The sequence below is a fragment of the Aquarana catesbeiana genome, linkage group LG05 (assembly GCF_042186555.1).
Source record: "Aquarana catesbeiana isolate 2022-GZ linkage group LG05, ASM4218655v1, whole genome shotgun sequence".
Taxonomy (NCBI): Eukaryota; Metazoa; Chordata; class Amphibia; order Anura; family Ranidae; genus Aquarana; species Aquarana catesbeiana.
Genome location: NC_133328.1, coordinates 310809214 through 310832398, shown reverse-complemented (window position 1 = coordinate 310832398; position 23185 = coordinate 310809214). Strand labels below are relative to the sequence as shown.

General features: G+C 45.8%; 1 protein-coding gene across 1 annotated transcript in view; it reads left to right on the top strand.

Moving 5' to 3' along the window:
• Positions 1–23185, top strand: part of MED10 (mediator complex subunit 10) — a gene marked incomplete in the record, with an annotated part of 66769 nt that overhangs the window by 12433 nt on the left and 31151 nt on the right.

Sequence of the window (23185 nt, the reverse complement as noted above, 5' to 3'; positions counted from 1 at the left end):
ACACACGCGAGACAGATTCCGTCTGTTGAAGAGACATCAAGATGGAAGGTCATCCATATCTGAATGAAATGTAGATGCTCTTACCACATGCCCCTGTTGAAGACCCTTTGGTCGAAATGCGTAGGGAATCACATACTGGCTCATTATGTGCCGCGTACCTGCAAGCGAAGCCCGCAGTGTCACCGCTGCAGGCCGCATCCATCTTCATCCCTCTAACTTCCGGGGCTGCAGACTCCAGCTCTGTGACTGGCCGTAGTTGCGTGACGTCACTCATGCGCATGGGGGCCGTCGGTCACGGCACTTGCTACTGAAAAAACAGCACAGAGGGCAGTTTCTTCACAGCGCATGCGCTGATGACATTATCTGCGCACTTCAAGGTAAATATCTCCTAAACGGCACACGTTTAGGAGATATTTGCAGTACCTATGGGTACAACTTCCGCATTGGGGGTATACAACCACTTTAGTGTGTGTGTTCTGTTTTTACTAAGTCGGTTTTTACTCCCTGCAGGAAGAAAAAAAAAAGTCACGTCACTGTTGTCTGTAGATAGCCCTGTGTTTACCAACCCTGGGCTCTTTTCTGTCATTCACTCAGCCGATCAGCAGGTGCTGGCCATAAGTCATTGGCTGGGACCCCCGATCAGCTTGTGCTGCAGTAAATGGCAGCTCAAGTTTCCACGTGCGTGAACCCGGTAGAAAGGCATGGACGTGCAGGTACGTGATTGCCTGTATGAGCGGACCTGCCGCAGTTCAGCAGGAGGTTAAAGTGTAGCTATGGGCAAAATAAACGATGACATATGATAGTCTGTCAGTAGCATTACCACAGCATGCTCTTTTTGTTTTCTGTGTCGTGTCTCTCCCCCCCCCCCCTCCCCATAACATTTATTACCTGTGATTGGCCAGTACGTCTGTTTTTCAACTTTCTTTAACCCCTTTCTTACTGGGGTTCATCTTGTAATGGTGGACCCGCAGCCATATATATTTACCCAGTGCTGTTCATAAATGTCTCTGGATAAGTTGCTGTCTGGCAGCTGATCTGCCTGGTAATCAATGTGTACTAAGCTGTTGTTAGACAGCTCAGTAGGCAGACACTGTACTAAACCGGGGGGCTGGTACATGCAATTGCTGTTAAGGTTATAGCAGTGATCACATGGTATTGTTTACAATGCTATTACTTCTCCTTATATTTAGGGAAAGCGAGGGATTGAATATTTATGAATGGGGACAACATGAATGGATCAGCAGCTACAGATTCCTTCTGTTTCAGTTAAACGGGGATTCCTTTTTTTTTTTTTTTTTTTTCTATTAACAAGGGATGTTTACCTTCCTTGAAATACGAATAAAAATGACCGAAAAATTTGGTTCTATGCATTAAGATGAAAAACCTTCTGTGGTGCTGCAGCCCCCCCCAACCCCGATCTTTCTCCGGCACCACGAGCACACCAGTACTAGCTCGTGCCCTTTTAAGTAGGGTTACAACCACTTTAAGCCCCCATTCCCACTGAGCGATGGAAGGTATATTTCTAGAAGTGCTTCAATGCTCCACATAACATATCTGTTATGTAGATCACAAATCTGTTAGCAGAAATGAGTGTAATCCTTGAAATATAACTATCCCATTATTTACAAGGTACTAAGCAGCTGTTAAAAAGAGCAAAAACAATACCGAACCGTAGTATAAAAATAAGCAGTTCAAACACTAGGTTATTAAAATACTAAAACAGTGCTAAAATTAAACGTGATAAAAAACGCAATATCACAGCATGTGTTCTTCCCCCACACATAAAAGTCTATAGGCAGTAGATGGTAAAGCAGTTCAAAAAAGGTTTTGATTGTAGAATGTAAGTGGTCAAATGTGCACCTTTCACTAGAAAACGTGAACAAATTCCACCTTGTGCAGCACACTCCCCCAGGGGGTCAAACTCGCCAGAATCTCAATATTAATCAGCGTTATGGTAGAATAAACAGCCACTCAGATTCACAGCACCATCAAGATCCACCAGTACAGGGGCTCCAGAGTTGTGTCATAAAATACAAGAAAGTCGGCACATAGTGTAATCTCGTTTATTTTTAGACAAACCCCCCCCCCAGATACAAGCGGACCTGGCGTACATCAAGTTAAAAAACACAAGCAAAAGAAAGTATGTGACCCAGGGGACGCTATCACTGTTATCAGCCGTCCAGAATGGAGCGACCGTTTCCTTGCAGATAGCTGCAAACACCTCCGGGTAGGCAGTGGAGGACGGTGGAACGTACAGCGTCGCTTCCGAGATGTCGTGTTGGTCACTCCCTGACTGGTTTCGTCATTACGGACTTCTACATAGGGCGCTCTCTGTGGAAGGATCTGCAGAGGATTGTATGATGTGTAGCCAGCTTAATGGTGTCCTTTTGTGTGGATGGGCGTTGGCTTCCCTTCTAATTGTACTAGCCCTTTTTTGATTAGAACAGAGGTGAGAGTTCGCTTCGTTTCCTTCCTTCCTGCAGTCCCCCTTGCACCTTTTGGTTCTTTCGGCAGCATGAGCCTAACACCTCATAACCAAGTTCACCGCAATACCAGGTAAGGGCCAACTTTGGGTAAGTAAGAAAAAAATGGGAAAAAGAGTGCGTTCTGCCCTGACAACTGTGTCTTCCTGTCTGTTGCAGTCCTGGCCGCTCACACTTCCACTCTAGAAGGTCCAGAGGCCCTCTGGATCATCAGGATTTTTCCAGTCCTGGCAGACCCCAGTACAAAGGGCGCAAACGTACACTTAAGAGAACGCACAAAGCTTCTCCTCCGAGGGCTCAGAAAGGCAAATGTTGGTCATGTGGAGATGACCCTATGCCTGGAAAGCTACTTTGCAGCAACTGCTTCAGGCCAGGCAGCTTGCCAGAGACCAGGAGTATGAGAGTTAGCAGGTGTCAACCTTGCTCAAATAAGTAGTCTCCAACTCCCTGACAGAATTTTTCCGGTCGTGTCGGGCAACCAGGGACAGAAACGGACGAACAGTGTGAACCCTGCACCAGGTCTAAACCAAGCCATTCAACCCTCTCTAACTAGAGGGCTACCAGGCACTTCAGGCGTGACTCCTGCCCAGCAGATTAGGCAGGCTGATTCCCCAGACCCAGTATTACAGCCAGCCTTCCAGGCAGAGGGAGAAGATATCGCCTCCTACTCAGCAGAGGATTCTGAAGGTTCGGGCTTTGATTTTGCGCCAATACCACCATTCATTAAGGCAGTAAAAGCTGCACTGGAATGGGGGGGATCCGGAACCACCTCCAAAGAAGGAGAAAACCTATTATCACACACCATACAATCTGATTTTAAATTGTGTGGCAATTGCTGCACAACACGCATTAGGTGCCTTTATCCTTTCAGGGCACCTCAAATGCGATGCGATTCTGCATGTGGGAGAAAGCTCCTTTAAAAATATTGTGCACGCTGGCGCATGTGCGGCAGCTTCTGAGATGGCCGCGTAGTCGGGGAGCTCTGCTGTGCTCCGATGAATCGGCGTCTACGCGAGCCAGCAGCACAATCGTATACTCGCCAGGACACCTCACTAGGATAGGGGAACGGGGGGTGCACACCCCCAAGTTAGTGGGACCCGTCCGCAGATCTCTGGACAAGCAGATTTCCCGAGTGGGGACAGCACCTCAGATATCCAAGATGGCGGCGGCTCACAGGCTTCAGTCACAGACACCACGGGGGACTCAGGTGAGCAGCACAGCCCAGGATCCCCTGCTCTTCGGCCTTTTAAAGGAGCCCTCATACCTCCTGTGGAAGCTGCTTCACCAGCATCCACAGAATCCCTTATAGGGTGTCACGGACCTGGCCAGGACGGAGGCTGTTGGAGAGGACTGTATGCAAGCCTGTTGCCCACCGATTATGGGCCCTAGCATTTGGGGGAATGGTGCTCTCTGTGAGCTGTATGCCTGGGGACCCTGGGGTTGATGTTACTATGGATTCAGCTCCATGTCCCCCCAAAACACACAGACTCTGGAACCCTTTATATGCCATATTAGAATGGTGACTGATTTATACCATTGGGACTCGTACTGTTAAATGCTAATGTCATCAATTCTGCTATAATGTGTTTAGTGTGGCTCTAAGAGTCTTTTCACCCATTGTTGTTTGTTAATTGAGAGAGCTGATCACATTAGCCACCAGCACTGGCTAATAGACGAATGGTCTGGGCTGAGGAGGGGGGAGATTGTTGTTTGTATTGTTAGTTGTAATTAGCTCCAGCTATTGTGTTTATATTAATGTGTGAAGCTCGGTGCCTACAAGTCTGTCATCTGGTCTGGGTACATTTTGTAGTAAATTAGCTCATGTTAATTAGGTTAGCTTTCAGTCATCCCTGCTGTATAAAGGTCTGTGAAATCTCAAAATAAAAAGCAGTTCTGATGTACTCCAAGACTGGTGTTGTCTAGTTCTTGGGGTTCCTATAGCCAGATCCATTGGACTCGTGTTCCAGAACTTAGGAAGCGGTATATGACGGAAGCACTCAAGCGGAGTGTGGGGCGTTCCGTGACATTGGTGGCAAGCAGCGGGAAAGCTTCCTGAAGTCTGAAGTCTGGGACATCCAAACCTCCAACTGGATCCAAGATCAGCATAGCAGACTTCAGTCACCCCAGCGGAGATATGGACCTGGCATCAGAATTCCCGGGGCTGCTGCGGATCATCCTTTCAACGTACACCAGGACTGTGTCTGAGGATGAATACCTGGAGCTCAGGCAGCTGATTCGGGTGGAGCTCTGGATTGCAGCCCTCCGTCTCGCTGGTATAAAACAGGGCAAGTGCTTTCCAACCCAAGAGCAACGGGCCAGTGACCAACGGGCATTGCGGATGGCATTCCTGGGAGAGCAGCCCCAGGAGCAATGGGTGACTGAGTTGGACAGGTTGGTCCAGCAGGAGATAGAGCTGGACAATCGATATCGGGCTCTGCAATGGCACGCAGAGGAGGGATATTTAGGGGAGACAACAGAATGCTCTCCGGAGGGATATGACTTTGGCAGCCCTGGATTGCTGTGGGAGAACCTTACAGATCTTTTTATGTTTGGCGATGAAGGGGAACCTGACCTTGAGGACATGAGAGACTATAGAGAGTCTATGCTCGGTCTTGCAGGGGTCTCAGAGCTCAAACCTGATCTGGACCATTTGCTAAGGAAGGAACAGCATCTGGAAAGGGCATACAGGAAACTGCTAGAACAAGTTCAGCAGCATGCCAGAGAATCGGCAGTGGAAAATCCGGAGATTGCCGTCCCCAAACCTGAAGTGCTGACAACAGGGCAGAGCTCTGCTAACCTCTGTCCAGAAATGATAACATCTTCTGGGTTCCATGGACAGGAGATGGTGAACCCCTATTCCCCGACATCAGTTGCAGAGACATGGGATTTGATAGACTTTTCTGCTGAGGAAGAACAACCTGATGAGCCTCCAGCAGAAGAGCTGCTATCAGGGCCAAAGTTCACTGTGTTCTGCCCAGCACCAACAGTGGCTTCGGCCTTCCTGAGAGAAGAGGTAGTCGGCCTTTCTCCCACAACACTGACAGGGACATGTGATTTTCTGCCAGCAGCATCTATGGAGTTAAAACAAACTTCTCCAGCTGAAGATCTGGTAACTGAACAGAGGGTCCAAGACCTCTGTCCCACACTTTTACCACTTCCAGAGACTGGGGATTTAATAGACATTTCTGTAGAGGAGGAACCACCTAGCAAACCCCCAGCAGAAGTGCTGGCAACAGGACAGAGGGTCCAAGACCTCTGCCCCACACCTGCAGCAATTGTGGAGGCTCAGGGTGAGAAGATGGCAATCACTTCCCAGCAGCAGATACAGGGGGAGAAGGGAGAGGAGGTGTGTGTTGTCCCTCCCCAACAGTTGGCCAGGGTGGAGGAAGTGGGCTTTCCTCCCCAGCAAAGATTCGTGTACCTGGGAGACAGTACCATCGACATGTCGTCCCAGCAGCCAGATGAGGGAATGGAAAAGGAAGCAGCCGGCTCACCTCCCCAATGGCAGCTACACAGTTTGGGAGGGGAGGAAGCCAGCTGCCTGCCCCAACAGTTAGCTGGAGCAGAAGTGCTGGCAACAGGGCAGAGTGCTACCAACCTCTGCCCAGCACCAGCAACAACTACAGAGTTCCAGGGAGGCAGGGCAGTCGGCCTCCCTCTCCAACAGTTAGCCGGAACAGATGGTGTGGAGTTTCCAGCAGAAGGGCTGGCAACAGGGCTGAGGACTGCTGGACTCTGCCCTCAACTAACAGAGGATGGATTTCCTGTGAAGGTGGATGGGACTTCAGTCTCCACCTGTATACCCCAGGGATGCTGGGCAGTGGGCCCAGATCCCCAACAGCATGACAGAGAGGTTGGCTGGGTGAGTGATACTCTGTTTGGAATTTATTTGGGGTACGGTGTGGGTACAGGCAGTAGAGGACTGGAGCTGTTTACTAACTTCGGAGTCAACCCGTCTGGGGTCTCCTCCTGTGTTAGTCTCCTGCCGAAAGGGGAATGGTGCTCTCTGTGAGCTGTATGCCTGGGGACCCTGGGGTTGATGTTACTATGGATTCAGCTCCATGTCCCCCCAAAACACACAGACTCCGGAACCCTTTATATGCCATATTAGAATGGTGACTGATTTATACCATTGGGACTCGTACTGTTAAATGCTAATGTCATCAATTCTGCTATAATGTGTTTAGTGTGGCTCTAAGAGTCTTTTCACCCATTGTTGTTTATGTTAATTGAGAGAGCTGATCACATTAGCCACCAGCACTGGCTAATAGACGAATGGTCTGGGCTGAGGAGGGGGGAGATTGTTGTTTGTATTGTTAGTTGTAATTAGCTCCAGCTATTGTGTTTATATTAATGTGTGAAGCTCGGTGCCTACAAGTCTGTCATCTGGTCTGGGTACATTTTGTAGTAAATTAGCTCATGTTAATTAGGTTAGCTTTCAGTCATCCCTGCTGTATAAAGGTCTGTGAAATCTCAAAAAAAAAAGCAGTTCTGATGTACTCCAAGACTGGTGTTGTCTAGTTCTTGGGGTTCCTATAGCCAGATCCATTGGACTCGTGTTCCAGAACTTAGGAAGCGGTATATGACGGAAGCACTCAAGCGGAGTGTGGGGCGTTCCGTGACATAGGGCATACCCTGGAAGACTTTATATTGTCCCCTATGGAGGAAGGCTCTTCACTCTCCCAGGAGAGGGAGTCTCACCACAACCGCCACGCTGACATACCCACCAACAGGGCAGACATGTTTTCTAAATTTGCTGACATGCTCGGCAATTGGTCTCTCCCAGACTGCAGCAAAAATCACAGGGGACATTAAAGCGGAGCTCCAGAACTTAGGCTCCCGAATAGAAACTATTGAAACACACCTGGACGTCACTATTTCAAGAACAAATCAAAATACAGAGCGAATCCAGGATCAGCTTGATACAGTGATTTCTAAGATCAATGACCTAGAGAATAGGTCTCGCAGGTACAATTTCAAGATCGGGGGATTCCAGAGACTGTTACAGATGTCCATGCGGAGGTTCGCTCTCTCATCCAAGATTTCATACCTGACATCCCCATCCACAGGCTGGAACTCGACAGAGCTCATAGAGTGCTGGGCCCTCCTCGATCTGACGGACTTCCGAGAGATATTGTGGTAAAACCTCATCACTATGCGGTCAAGGAAGAGATAATGCAGTGAGCTCGATCGACCGTGCAGCTGAAAATCCACGAGCACCCCATTCAAGTATTTGCGGACCCATCGACTATCCAGAAAAGGACACTTAAACCGCTCCTCTGTGTTAGCACAAAAGGACATAAAGTACTGGTGGCTATTCCCCTTCAACCTAAAATTCAACCACAAGAATAAATCTTACACGTTTTCCAAATTTGCGGATGGTGAAAAAACTTCTCCTTCACCTAGGCCTCATCACCGAAAAGCCGTCTACTCCACAACCTGGAACCAACGCAGGATCCTCCAAAAGACTGATGCCCACTTGCCCACTCAATTCGGTCTGGCATAAACCCAAGCCCAAGAGGTCCAAGGACTCTGAACCTACCTGAAAGAACTGCACCACTACGGGACTTCATTGGCTCTTTGACCACTTGATCACCAGTGACCTGACTGACTGGCTGACCTTCACAGGGCCCCCTAGAGTCTCTTGAACTCCTACCTCTGTTCCCATTAGGGAGAAAAATAGACAATTATTCATTATATTATTTTTATTTATTTTTTTTGTATATTATTTATGGCACAGGCTGGAAGGGTGGGGATTTGAGGGCCTAGGCCTTTAATGGTGTACACATGTGCCCAGCTGTTAAGGCTCAAATTTTACAAATGGGGTCTGTTAGCCGGGGTATGGAATGACCCCTGTTGGTATATAGGATTATTACTTGTAAACCATGGGAGTTTGGCGTATTCTTATAGTGGGTGGACCGGCCCTCCATAGCCAGGTTGCACTAACCATTGTACTCTTTTCAGAGCTCCTAGACCAGCCCTACTATGGTTTCAGTCTCTGCGGAATGTTCACGCTGGTACTGAGATTATCTAACCCCCCCTAGTTGGTTCCCTGGGATGGAGGGGTTTAGAGACTGCACCATTTCAGGTGATCAATGTCCAATGGTCCCTTTCCTCAAGGCATTGAAGAAGCGCGTTAAGTAGGGGGCCAGATTGGGTGCGTATGTTGTGTAGTATGTGTTTGAAAAACCATCTGGTCCAGGGGCCGATTTCTTTTTCAGATTTTTAATAACTAGTGTCCCCTCCTCCACCTTAATAGGAACTTAAAGAGCATTTATATGTCTGTCTATCTTCGAGTTTGGAAATGGGCATGGAATCCAGGAAGGCGCTAAGGTTGGTTGTTTCCTGTGAGTCTCCTGAATTAAGGTTTTTGTAGAATTCATGGAAGGCTCCCATAATTTTCTGTGGATTATGAGTCCTCGTATTATTTGGGAGACGGATTAGCGGAATCGTGTGAGAGTGGAGTTTGAGAGTCAGCCCCGATGCGAGCATCGAGTCCATCTTGTCTCTCATGTGATAAAAATGTTCTCCACTCCATCTTACTCTCTTTTCTGCCCTTGAGGTGAGAGCGAGATTCAGCGCTAGTCTAGCTGGTGTAGATTTAGGATCCTTCTTATGCTGTTTGCTAATAGTGAGAAATTCCTGTTCTAGCCTATTTATAACCATCTGTTTAGTGCAGGGGTCTCAAACTGGCGGCCCTCCAGCTGTGTTGCAAAACTACAAGTCCCATGAGGCATTGCAAGGCTGACAGTTACAAGCATGACTCCCAAATGCAGAGGCATGATGGGACTTGTAGTTCCGGAACAGCTGGAGGGCCACCAGTTTGAGACCCCTGGTTTAGTGCGTTTGATTTGAGAGGAAATCTGGATAAGTTTACCTCCTAATAGTAGCTTTATGGGCTGCCCAGAGAGTTTTTGGAGTTTCCTCCTGAATGACATAGAAGGGGTAATACGCCTTGATGGCCTTCTCAATTTTAATAGCCCTCACTGGATCACTAAGTAAAGATTCGTTAAGCCTCCAATGTCTGTGTCCTCCCTGTCCATGAGGTCTTTTGTATTAATAGATTAAACTAGGGAGTGATCTGACCAAACCGTATCCCTGATGAAGGATTTTTGGGCAAAAGGTATGAGTGATGATGAGACAAATATGTGATCAATTCTAGAAAATGATTGATGTGGATAGGAAAAGTGAGTAAAGTCCCTCATTTGGGGATTAAGTTCCCTCCAAATATCAGTTAGGCCATAGTGATGCATGGTTCTAGCTATGCAGAGGCTTTGTTTTCGGGGGCGGATCGATTGTGCACCCGGCAGAAGCTTTTTGTCAAGTCCTATATCAAAGGCCACATTGGAGTCTCCCCCAAATACAGCCAAACCCTCAATCAATGGCCCTAATTTTTGTAGCATACTATCAAAGAATTTTGCCTGACCTTGATTCGGGGCATAATAAGCTATGAATGAATAAAGTTGTTTGTCGAAGACTGCTTTTAACCAGGATGAACCTTACCATCTGGGTCCTTGTGTTCAGACTTAAGTGTGAATTTGCATTGGCCTGAGAAGATTGCCACTCCTTTTAGTTTTATCCTCAGCATTTGCTAGAAAAAATGAGGGGTATTTTGGGTGAATAAACTTGGGGTTGTACGTATTAGGAAAATGTGTTTCCTGAAGCAGGATTACGTCTCTGCTGATTATAGTAATATTGAAAGATTTTCTGTCTTTTGATCTGGGAGTTTAGTCCCTGAGCATTGTGGGAAACTATTCGCAGTAGGGGATGTGGTCCACTATCTGCCACCATGGAGTTTGTAGAGGTAGGGATCAAGCGATATATCGTCACTTACCTGTGACGATACTCGACCCCGGAGGCCCGAATAAGACTCCAGAAATATTACTCAGAGCCCCTTCCTATCTCTAAAGGTACGAGACAAGGTTGCCCATTCTCCCCCCGATCTTTGCTATAGCAATTGAAACATTAGCTATTGGATTTAGAAGTAACCTGGACATACATGGCGTACACTGCGGACCATATATACACAAGTGTGCGCTTTTCGCAGACTACCTACTTCTATTTCTCACATCTCCACTTATTTCCCTCCCGAATGTCTGTCGTCTTTTAGAGGAATTTGGGAATGTATCAGGCCTCAAAGTCAATCTATCAAAATCACAGATCCTCAATTATAAATATTCCAGATTCCCTAGCCTTAAGTCTAAAAAGTCACTTTCATTTCACCTGGAAAGACTCCACTATTCCCTACCTACGGGTGAACCTACCATCCAAGATTGATCAAATCTACGCCACTAATTATCCGCCACTCTTTAAAAAACTGGAATCAGACCTGAGAAACTGGTCACGACTCAATCTATCATGGCTAGGGCGGATGCATTCAATCAAAATGACTTTACTTCCGCGATTACTGTGTTTTTTTTTTTTTTTTTCCGGTCCCTTCCTATACCCCTTAACTCTATTCACTTAAGACGCTTCCAGGTGAAAATCATAGCATTTGTTTGGTGCTCCAAAGGTCACCATCTGGCTAAAGGGGTCCTATTCAGAGCCCGCAAAAAAGGAGGGCTGGGTTTGCCAAACCTTATCTGGTATTACCAGGCCTCTCAGCTAGCTCAGATATCAACTATCTACTCAAGACTGGTTAAGCTTGATTGGGTGCACATGGAAAAAGCAGCAGTCCCGCAATATACACTGGATTTTCTGATGTGGATGCATCCCAAACAACGTCCCGCAATTTTGGCTCCAACATTGTCTCATTCTCTTACCCTCTGGGACAAGCTTAGAACCCACTCCGAATTAATATCTCCGATTCGTCCGCTAGCACACATCTTCCACAATCCCCAATTCCCACCAGGCTTGAACATCAAGGCATTTCAGTGGTGGTTGGATAAGGGGTTGTACAGAATAGGCCACTTCTTTAACTCCTCAGGCCCGCTCACCCTAAACCACTGCATCAAGACACTCAAAATGCCACCGACCGAACAATTTTTAGATTTCAACAGATATCTCACTTCGTAAAGTTTATTTGGGAATCCAAACTCTTACCACCTGATATTACTCCGTATGAACATTGGTGCAGACAGGGTATGGAGCAAAGAGGAGGGTTCACAGCGATTTATGAGTCACTGGCAACTACAGATTCTAAAACGAGCTATATGTTGGCCTGGGAAAAAGATCTTAACCAGGACTGGGACTTGGATACCTGGCATAACGTAATAGCATGGTCAAATCGAGGCATCCTTAACACATCCCTCCATGGAGGCAGACCTAAAAGTTTTAACCAGGTGGTATCTCGTACCCACTAGACTAGCGAAATTATACCCATCGACCTCAACTCTGCTTCAGGGGTTGTACACTCACGGGCTCAATGCTGCATATTTGGTGGGAATGCTCTAAAATAAGAGGATTTTGGGACAGAATCTTTACAATGATCAGACAAACCACTGGCTTATCTATTCCCAAGTCTCCTCACATAGCCTTGCTTAATTTCCCACCGGAAAAAATTCCAAAAAACAAGCGGAGACTTGTTCACTTCATCCTCTTAGGAGCCAAGTTGAAGGTTGCAAAAGCGTGGAAGCAACCCACGGTCTTCAGTAACTTGCCAAAGCAAAAGATCTCATGGATCATGGCTCAGGAAAAGATGGTCAGTATTTTACAAGATATGGCCCAGAAGTTTGAGAACACCTGGAGACCGTGGGCTGATTAAATACATATACCTATATCAGACACTGCAATCTGATCCGAAACTAGCTACCAGGGCTCCCCAGTAGAACATCTTTCTAGTCTCCTTTTCTATCCCCCTTTCTTCTGATTCTATATTTCCTCCTTCTCTTTTCCTCCTTTACCCTACCTACCCCCACACCTCTCTTCCTGTTTAATCAACAGGTTTCTATGGTCAGGAACCGAACCCACTGGATGTGGGGGGAAGACATACCACAGAGCAGGTCCAGATAGTGATCAAAACCTATATCGCAATACCCTAGGAACAACCTGTAATGAACGGAGTAAGAATACCCTTAGATAATCTAACACCATCCCATGAGTGAAAATCCACATTTTCTTACTTTTGATCCACTGGTTGCTTTCCTCACTGGACATCACCGTAGTCTAACACTAAATAGGAAACCATTCTCCATGTTGTTGCTTATGGGTGCTGTATCATGCCACACTCGGGATTACATCTCAGGATCCTGGTGCAGGTTACTTACCTTGTCCCCAGGATCCTGCAATGTCCCCCGCACTTACTGCGGGCTCCGTCCTCTGCCTGAAACCTCTGTGCCAGGCTCCGCTCCCTGCGAGCGCCGTGACGCACAGGGGCGGAGCCTAGCGGCAAATTAAAAAAAATGTAAAAATCATAACCCGTACAGTTATTTTATCATTTTATTATTTTTTTTTTTTTAATTTATTATATTATAATTTATGATTTTGTGTTTCAAACTTCATCATTCCTGGGATATCTACTAGACTCTTGGTGGACAGATCTAAGTGTGTTATTGCTAAGAATTACAGACCTACAATATAAAATGCCAAATTTCTAAGCAAAATAATTGTACCGCTTTGAGACGCAAAAATCTGAAATGATCATACCGCCAGGGAGGTTAATAAATCAAATAATTCAGTTTTTAAAAACTGAATTATGTATTTACTCAGGTTATCTTTGTGTAAATTTAATATAATTTTTTTGATGATCTGAGTCAGTTAAGTGTGACCAATATGCAAAAAAAATCGGGACAAATACTTTTTCACACAGCTATATATCTATCTCTCAAAAAAATTAAAGGAACACTTTTTACATCATAGTATAGCATCATGTTAATTATACTCCTGGGATATTGATCTGGTCAGTTAATTAGCAGAGGGGGTTGTTAATCAGTTTCAGCTGCTCTTGGTGTTAATAAAATTAACCGGTGCACTAGATGAGCAACAATGAGACAACTCCCCAAAACAGTTAGAGCCCATTCACACAGGGGCAACACGACTTCCAGCGCGACTTTGGGAGGCGACTTGGACACGACTTGAGTATGAATCACAGCACGACCTTGGGGCAACTTACAACACAACTTGAAGTCGCCTCCAGGACAGGGAACTTTACAAGTGACTAATCAGAGCTTATCAGCTGTGTGTGAGAAGGAGGGGGCTGGCTGTTTAGTGGAGGAAATTACTTTCTGTTTCCTTTCTGCTTCCTGTAAAGTTGCCTCAGTATGAACAGTGATCAGACTTGGAGGCAACTTCCATTGAAATCAATGGGTACAAGTTGCCTTCAAGTCGGATTGAAGTAGTACAGGAACCTTTTCTGAAGTCGGAGCGACTGCAGTAGTGTGCATTAAGACAGATCCATTCGTTTTACATTGATTTTTTTCATGTAGCGCGACTTGGGGCGACTTGAAGTCGGATCCAAAGTTGCCCCTGTGTGAATGGGCTCTAATGGTTTTGCAGGTGGAGGCCACTGACTTCCAGCAGACAGGCTGTTTACTCTAGGAGAGCTGGACAGGGCCGTAGAAGGCCCTTAACACAGGGCTCCACAAAACCCAGGCGCCAGGTCACAATGTAGACTGGAAATTGCGTCCTGGCGCCTGGGTAACACCGCAGCGTCGCCTACTTTTTTTTTTTTTACTCGGCACCAGGCGTGAGCAATTCTTATTGCTTGACGCCCCAGACATGCGGTTCTGGGTGCTGGGCAGCTGATTTAAAAAACTGGCTCATAACTTTTTTTAACTGGCTCCTAGATACTAGGCAAATTTGTCAGGCCCTGCCTTAACGCATCAGCAGGACCAATATCTGCTCCTTTGTGTGCAAGGAGGAACAGGATGACTCTGCCATAGCCCTACAAAATGACCCCCAGCAGGCCACTTTTTCCATTTTTCTCTGAACATCATTGTGGTGAAGCTTCTCCTGGCTTATCCATTTGGTACCAGTGCAGATCATTACCATACAAAGCCCCACCTGACCTATCTTTTTAATTAAAGAGGTCATGGTGGTCTGGTAAGTAGGATACTTACCTTCATTCACTGGGTGTTGCTGTATTCAGAATCACTTTTGGCAGTGGTGATGGTGTAACAGATCAGAAAACTTCACACAATTTATGGACTTTTTTTGATATATCTGCTGGCTGTTTACTGATGCACTTTGCACTATAATTTTTGTTTTCATTGTCCACTTATGATTATGAAATTACCGTATTTATCAGCGTATAACACGCTCCAAGTTTAGGAGGGAATTTTAAGGAAAAAAGCTTTTAGGAGGGACGTTTAAGGAAAATAAACTTATGCCGTGTACACACGATCGGACTTTACGGCAGACTTTGCTCGGCGGACTTTTCGCCGGACTTTGTCTGCTAGGTGTGCCGGACTTAAAAACAGACTGACTTGGACACACACGATCACTCCAAAAGTCAGCTGGTTTTGAACGCGGTGACGTACAGCACGTACGACGGGACTATAAAAAAGAAGTTCAAGCCCCACTACGGCACCCTTTGGGCTCCTTCTGGTAATCTCGTGTTTATCTCATGTTAGTAGAAGTTTGGCTAGAGACGATTCGTGCTTTTCACACTTTAGCTTATTTCAATCGTTTTCTGCGGTTCAGTTTGTGCTTGTGAGGTTTGTATCCGCTTTTCAGTGCGTGTTGGTCAGTTCGTAACCTGCCTAGCAGGCCGTTCTGGTCCGCTCGTTCCTGATTTTCAGGTCGCTCTTCATAGGCCTTGCTGTTCTTCAGTGCGTTTGTTATAAGTTTGTTTGTTTGACCAGCCGACCGTTTTGAAGCCATGTCGTGTGGACGTACTCGTTCTCGAGTTCGTGCTGTGTGGGGACTTGGTGTTGGGGTTAATACCCCAACACCTGGGATTGCCACCTGATGACCAGAATGTGGATGGACTCCCTTCAGTCCAGTCCATGAACAGGGCGAGGAGGAGTTCATGGATGAAGAATTGGTTGCGCCAGCGTGACCAATTCTCGCATATGCCTTTGATCCGTGAGAATAATCCTGAGGATTTCAGGAATTATCTCCGGATGACGGACCCCGTTTTTGAGCGTCTGCTATGCTGACCCCCTATATCAGCAGGCAGGATACCTGCATGAGGCAATCCATCAGTGTGGAGCAGAGGCTAGTTGCCACTTTAAGTTACTTGGCGACTGGGAGAAGTCTTCAGGACTTGAAGTTCTCGACAGGCATCTCCCCCCAGGCTCTGGGGATAATAATCCCAGAGACTTGTTCTGCCATCATTCAGGTCCTGCAGAAGGACTATATGAAGGTAAGTTTTATCCTTTAACATTACATGATCTGTATTAAATGTTTGCTAATGTATAGTCTAAATGTCCTCGTTACCTAATTACCATGCTTGGAATATGCTGTGAATGTCCCCTTTATCTTCATGCATGCCTGTTTTTTGACATTAATCATTTTTTGCCCTACATGCATATTTTCCTTCAATAACCTCCCCAACATGCAATCCTGGGTCTATTTATATCTCTAGCCTATAGTCCCTTGAACAATGTATATTGTCAGCGCCATTGTACTGTTTGACCCTCCCCACCCCCTCAAATGTTAGAAACTGTCATGTGTGTTTATTAACCTAATTAGTACCCCTCCCCCACCCCCTCAAATGTTTTAAACTGTCAGGTGTGTTTTTGACCCTAATTAGAACCCCTCCCCCACGCCCTCAAATGTTTGAAACTGTCAGGTGTGTTTATTAACCTAATTAGTACCCCTCCCCCCACATTCAAATTGATCAATGGGCCATCAGAGGGGGTGAGTAATCTTATAAGTGGGCCTTATGTTTTTTTTTTACAGTAAAGTGGGCCTTATGTTTTTTAGAATAAAAATTACAAACACACTTATTAATAATGTTCGACTGCTGTTGTTCAGTGATGTTTTTGTGTAATCTGATATCCAAGTTATGTTTAAAAGTACTTTTATCTTATTTTTTTTTTTTTTTTCACTCTGCGGTTTCCTTCCAGTACACAGGAATGGCAGACTGTGGCGTCCCAGTTCGCTGACCGTTGGGACTTTCCCAACTATGTCGGGGCGATTGATGGGAAGCATGTCCGCATTGTGCCACCACCCCATTCGGGGTCTTATTTCTATAACTACAAGGGGTTCCATAGTGTAGTTTTGATGGCGGTTGTCTCGGCACATTTGGACTTTCTGTTTGTGGACGTGGGGAAGAACGGCCGGATGTCTGACGGAGGAGTCTTTGCACAGACCGAGCTGTGCCAGCGTCTCCAGACTGGTGGCCTGGGATTGCCACCTGATGATCAGAATGTGGATGGACTACCCTCAGTTTTTATCGCTGATGAAGCGTTTGCTCTCGGCGAGCACTTGATGAGGCCATTCCCCCAAAGGACACTTACCCCTGAGAGGAGGGTATTTAATTATCGCCTGGCCAGAGCAAGAAGAGTTGTGGAGAATGCCTTTGGGATTCTGGCCAGCCGGTTCCGTTTGTTCCTGTCAGCCAGAAATCTGGCAGACTATAAAATTAATCATGTCATACTGGCTTGCTGCATACTCCATAATTTCTTAAGAAGACATTCAGCTACATATATGACCTCTGTTGGGCCTGAGGCCGGACTTGTACTTGATCAACCACTGACAGGCCTGGAAATTGGCCGTATTGGCTTGGCCCCCCAAACCACACATCAAGTGCGTGACCGATATGTGAATTATTTTAATGGTCGGGGGGCCATTGCTATTCAACAAGAGCTATAATTTTTCAAAAAAAAAAAAATTTGGCTCAAATATCTTGTTTTTCTTCTTGTTTGCATTTAGTTTTGTCTGTCTCCTAGTGCACTTGTAGTAGTGGCCCTTTGTCACTGTAACCACACCAAAATTAGCAAAACATCTTATTGATCAGCCACACACATTGTAGTAGTAAAAACATTTTACTGTGTGCACCTTGAAAGGTGCATTTTTTTTTTGGAACCTTAATTTTTTAAACAAAAAAAAAAAAAAATTTTTTTTTTTTATTTTGAAGGTTATTAAAGGCATATTTAAACAAAAATAGACATTGTTTAAAAAATTACTATTCACAACAGTGTTTTGAAAAACATACAAAAAAAAAACTTACAAAGTTCAACATGTTAATAACTGTGCTGGTGATGTCACCCTTGTAAATCCTAAATTTTTCAGATGCTCAAAATTATGTATTAAAAAAGGGTCAAGTCAACATGTGCTATCTCCCATCATGGGGGAGCAATGTACGTGTTTTGTGTGTGCAATCCCTTTGTTCCTCTCACCACAAAAAAAATTTGAGGATGAAGGGGTTGCAAACACAAAACAAGTACATTGATATCCCATGATGGAAGATAGCACATGATGACACACCGTGTCCATCAGCAAAAATATTTTTGAAGGAAAAAACTACAACTAAATTTGAAGAAGAAACAAACTTGACAAGGAAATGAAGAACATGATTGATGTTTTTAGGCAAATTGCTATTATATTCTGCCAAAACATCAATCATGTTCTTCATTTCCTGTTGCATGGAGTCCAGGCAAATTTTCATGCTGTGAATTTGGTCATGCATTTGATCAATTTGGCCATTCCACAACATTATCTGGCCAATAAGTCTTTGGGCACTGTCTGTGCTGAATGGCTCTGCCGCTTGGCCTTCCACAACCAGAAGCTCACCTAAAATGTGTGTAAAAAAAAAAAAGTTAAAATATGGGGGTGTGTGTATATGTGTCCCCTAGATTCTTCACAAAATAATCCTGGGAGTTCTGACTGACATTCCAGTTTTGATCTTGTGTCTTGTCTTTCAGAAAAAATGAATCCCTTTTAAAGAGGCTGATTTTTTTTTTTCCAGATTTATCGATTTATATCAGGAAAACAAAAACCTGTGGGAGGTCAAACACCCACTATATTTCAATCGAGCTGTAAGGAAGGCAACACTGGGCACACTTTTAGAATTTGTGAAGACTCGAGTCCCCCAGGCAGACCTCAAGTTTGTGGACAAGAAAATTGGTATCTTGCGAAACATGTATAAGCGGGAACACAATAAAATCCAGGAGTCGCTCAGCAGCCGACCAAGTTTATGTACCCAAGTTGTGGTACTACCACAAAATGCGATTCCTGGGTTAACCAAACAGAAGCCAGGCAATCACTTTTGACCCTTCCCTCCAGCCCTCCATCCACCTCCACCCCAGCTGAGGAGTCCCAGGAAGAACTGGGCCTTTTCAGCCTTGATGAAGTGGATGCGCCCAGCTTCAGCCAGGTATCCTTTTTTGTGGAATTTGTGATTGTGTAAATGTTATTAATGATGTTAACGTCTAAAATTTTTAAGTGCTTCATAACAAATGACTTCATCACAAATATTAATATGTAGACATATCACTAGACAGTAGTGGCCAAAAATATACTTCAGATATTGTTGAGCTGGAATAATGGTGGGGTCAAATAGATAGCCTTTACTATTTTATTATAATTATATTTGCAAGTCATGAGCTGAAAATTGTGTGTCATTGCGTAACACAAAATTACAACTATGTCCCTTTTTTTGACACAGGATGACCTCAGCCAGGAGGAGGCCTTGCCCAGTGGGAGAGAGGAGGAGGCCTTGCCCAGTGGGAGAGAGGAGGAGGCTGTGGCTGGGCCCAGTAGAAGCCGCACGGAGTGTCGGTTGCCTCCCCTCTGCATTATCACCAAAAGGCCCAGAAGAATGACACAAACTGAGGAGGAATCCCTAACCCTCATTCATGAAGCCAGCCAAATCCTCAGCACACCACCCAATGCAGAGGAGGCGTATGGGACATATATGGCCACCAGATTGCTGGAACTGGAAAAGGGGCAATGCCTCCTCTGTGAGGGTTTGATTTTTCAGGCCTATCAGAAGGGCTTGAGAGGGGAGCTTACTGCTACAACCTATCTAGCAGATGAAGCCACTCTCCCTCCTCCTCCTGCCCTAAGTACACCACTAGAGGCACAGCCTCCAAGGAAGGCTGCAGCGAAGCGTGGAGGAAAGGCTGCAGAGAAGCATGCAGGGAAGGCTCCACGGAAGACTCAAAAGTGATTGTCTGGTTTCTGTCTGGTCTGACTGTGCTCCCTAGTTGCAAGATACCAATTTTCTTGTCCTAAAACTTGATGTGTGTCCTGGGGGACGAAAGGCTTCACGGATTCCAAAAGTGTCTCCAGTGTTGCCTTCCTAATTTTTTGTTAACCAAAATAAATGTATTTTTTAGTTACCTTACATTATTGACTATGTGTTTTGATTCCAAAACGACATTTTGTTGGGGAGTAGGCAGGTACAGGTCAAAAGGACGATGGGGTTGATTTAATAAAAGCAAATAGACTGTGCACTTTGCAGAGTGCAGTTGCCCTCTGCAAGTGCAATTGCTCTAGAGCTTAGGAAATGAGGTAAGGCTTGACTTTGCAAAGAGTACCCAATCCTGTGCAAGGAAAATGAAAAAATCAGCATTTTTGCTTGCACATGATTGGATGATGGAAGTCAGCAGAGCTTATGCTCATTTACTAAGCTCTGGAGCAACTGCTCTTGCAGAGGGCAACTGCACTTTGCAAAGTGCACAGTCTTTTTCCCTTTAGTAAATCAACCCCTATGTGTGTTTGTTCCAAAAAGGCTAAATCATTTAGAAAATCAAGTGCAAAGTACTAGTGAAAAGTGCACTTTAGAAATTGCACTGCAAGTGCACTTGTTGGAAGTGCAGTCGCTGTAAATCTGAGGGGAAGAGCTGAAATGAGGGGAAGCTCTGCTGATTTTATCATACAATCATGTGCAAGAAAAAGGTTTAAATTTTTTTTTGTGGTTCCTTGCATGTGCCCCTCGTATCCACAGCGAATGCACTTCCAAATGCTCTTTATGTGCAATTCCAAGTACAGTTTGCACTTGTAGTGAAAAATGAATTTGCCTTTGGAAAATAAACCCCCCTATGTCTAATTAACAAGGGACACCAACCTCATTAAGGTTCATTAAAAAAACACAAAATATTAAGGTTATTGTGGTAACTTGAAACTACAAAAATAAAAAAAAAAAAAAAAAAAAAAAAAACATTTTGTATAATTTAGCACACATTGTAAAATAGTGTTTAAATCTAAAAAAAAAAAAAAAAAAAAAAGTCCAAAATCTAATTTAATACTTTTTATTTATGGAGATCTGGCTTTTAAAAAATATCATATTAGTCATGGCATGAGGATAAATCATGAAGAAAGTACTTTGTGAGAACTCTGTGTGAATAAAAGGCACCAAAACAACTTCATTCCTCTCGCATTATAAAGAATAAAAAGCACTGTATTAAAAGATCACAGAAGAGGAATGTGCTAGCTTCAATACGAAGGCTAGTTTTACCGAGCGCTTCCGTCTTCTAATTGCTTCAGAGCATGCGTCTGTTTGTTTGAGTTCGTCAGACTAGCACACAGATGACCGGTTTGTCCGCTAGAAAGAAGAGTCCGTCGGATAGATTTAAAACATGTTTCAAATCTAAGTCCGTCCAACTTTTGAGCAAACAAAGTCCGCTGGAGCCCACACACAATCGACTTGTCTGACGAAATCCAGTACGCCGGACCAAGTCTGCCGTAAAGTCCGATCGTGTGTACGCGGCATTACATTTAAGTGTCCTTCTGCAGCCTTGTCAGTGTCATTTTCAACCTTTGCAGCCTTGTCCATCATAATAACCGTTGCAGCCTTGTCCATCATAATAACCGTTGCAGCCTTGTCCATCATAATAACCGTTGCAGCCTTGTCCATCGTTGCAGCCTTGTCCATCGTTGCAGCCTTGTCCATCGTTGCAGCCTTGTCCATCGTTGCAGCCTTGTCCATCGTTGCAGCCTTGTCCATCGTTGCAGCCCTGTCCATCCTTGCAGCCCTGTCCATCCTTGCAGCCCTGTCCATCCTTGCAGCCCTGTCCATCCTTGCAGCCCTGTCCATCCTTGCAGCCCTGTCCATCCTTGCAGCCCTGTCCATCCTTGCAGCCTTGTCCATCCTTGCAGCCTTGTCCATCCTTGCAGCCTTGTCCATCCTTGCAGCCTTGTCCATCCTTGCAGCCTTGTCCATCCTTGCAGCCTTGTCCATCCTTGCAGCCTTGTCCAGCCTTGCAGCCTTGTCCAGCCTTGCAGCCTTGTCCAGCCTTGCAGCCTTGTCCAGCCTTGCAGCCTTGTCCAGCCTTGCAGCCTTGCAGCCCTGTCCATCCTTGCAGCCTTGTCCATCCTTGCAGCCTTGTCCATCCTTGCAGCCCTGTCCATCCTTGCAGCCTTGTCCATCCTTGCAGCCTTGTCCATCCTTGCAGCCTTGTCCATCCTTGCAGCCTTGTCCATCCTTGCAGCCTTGTCCATCCTTGCAGCCTTGTCCATCCTTGCAGCCTTGTCCATCCTTGCAGCCTTGTCCATCCTTGCAGCCTTGTCCATCCTTGCAGCCTTGTCCATCCTTGCAGCCTTGTCCATCCTTGCAGCCTTGTCCATCCTTGCAGCCTTGTCCATCCTTGCAGCCTTGTCCATCCTTGCAGCCTTGTCCATCCTTGCAGCCTTGTCCATCCTTGCAGCCTTGTCCATCCTTGCAGCCTTGTCCATCCTTGCAGCCTTGTCCATCCTTGCAGCCTTGTCCATCCTTGCAGCCTTGTCCATCCTTGCAGCCTTGTCCATCCTTGCAGCCTTGCAGCCTTGTCCATCCTTGCAGCCTTGCAGCCTTGTCCATCCTTGCAGCCTTGCAGCCTTGTCCATCCTTGCAGCCTTGCAGCCTTGTCCAGCCTTGCAGCCTTGTCCATCCTTGCAGCCTTGTCCATCCTTGCAGCCTTGTCCATCCTTGCAGCCTTGTCCATCCTTGCAGCCTTGTCCATCCTTGCAGCCTTGTCCATCCTTGCAGCCTTGTCCATCCTTGCAGCCTTGTCCATCCTTGCAGCCTTGTCGCCTTGTCCATCCTTGCAGCCTTGTCGCCTTGTCCATCCTTGCAGCCTTGTCGCCTTGTCCATCCTTGCAGCCTTGTCGCCTTGCCCCTGTGTCATTTAAAAATGGCGCCGCTGCAATACAGAGCCAGATGTCCTGCATATCTCGGCCGCACTCGGTGGCTTTCGGCGGCTCACACGGGACTGCGAGAGCGGCCGAAAGCCGCCGAGAGGTTCACAATCGGCGGGGGATCGGTGTTTAACACTCACCCAAGATTTTCCCCTGATTTTAAGGGGAGAGAAGTGCGTGTTATACGCCGATTACATACTATGTATTTTGTTATTTGTAATTGTTCACATTGTTTATGAAATATTGAGCACTAGCACTTTATTGGTACACATATTATTAGAGCCCCCTTATTATACACCCCCCACAGGCCACTGGTGTGACTGCCTCTGACCAAACCATCAGAAAGAGACTTCATGAGGGTGACCTGAGGGCCAATATTATCTAGTGGGCCTTGTGATCGCTGCCCAGCACCATGGAGCTTGATTGCCAGTTGCCATTGAACACCAGAATTCACAGGTCCACCACTGGCGCCCTGTTCTTTTCACAGATGAGAGCAGGTTCAACCTGAGCACATGTGACAGATGTGAAAGGGTCTGGAAAAGCCATGGAGAACGTTGTGCTGCCTGTAACCTTGTTCAGCATGACCGGTTTGATGGTAGGTCAGTGATGGTCTGGGGAAGCGTATCCATGGAGGGACGCACAGACCTCTGCAGGCAATGGCACCCTGACTGCCATTCGGTATCAGGATGAAATCCTTGGACTAGGGCTGAAACAACTAATCGATTATGAAATTAATCGATTACTATTTTCATAATCGA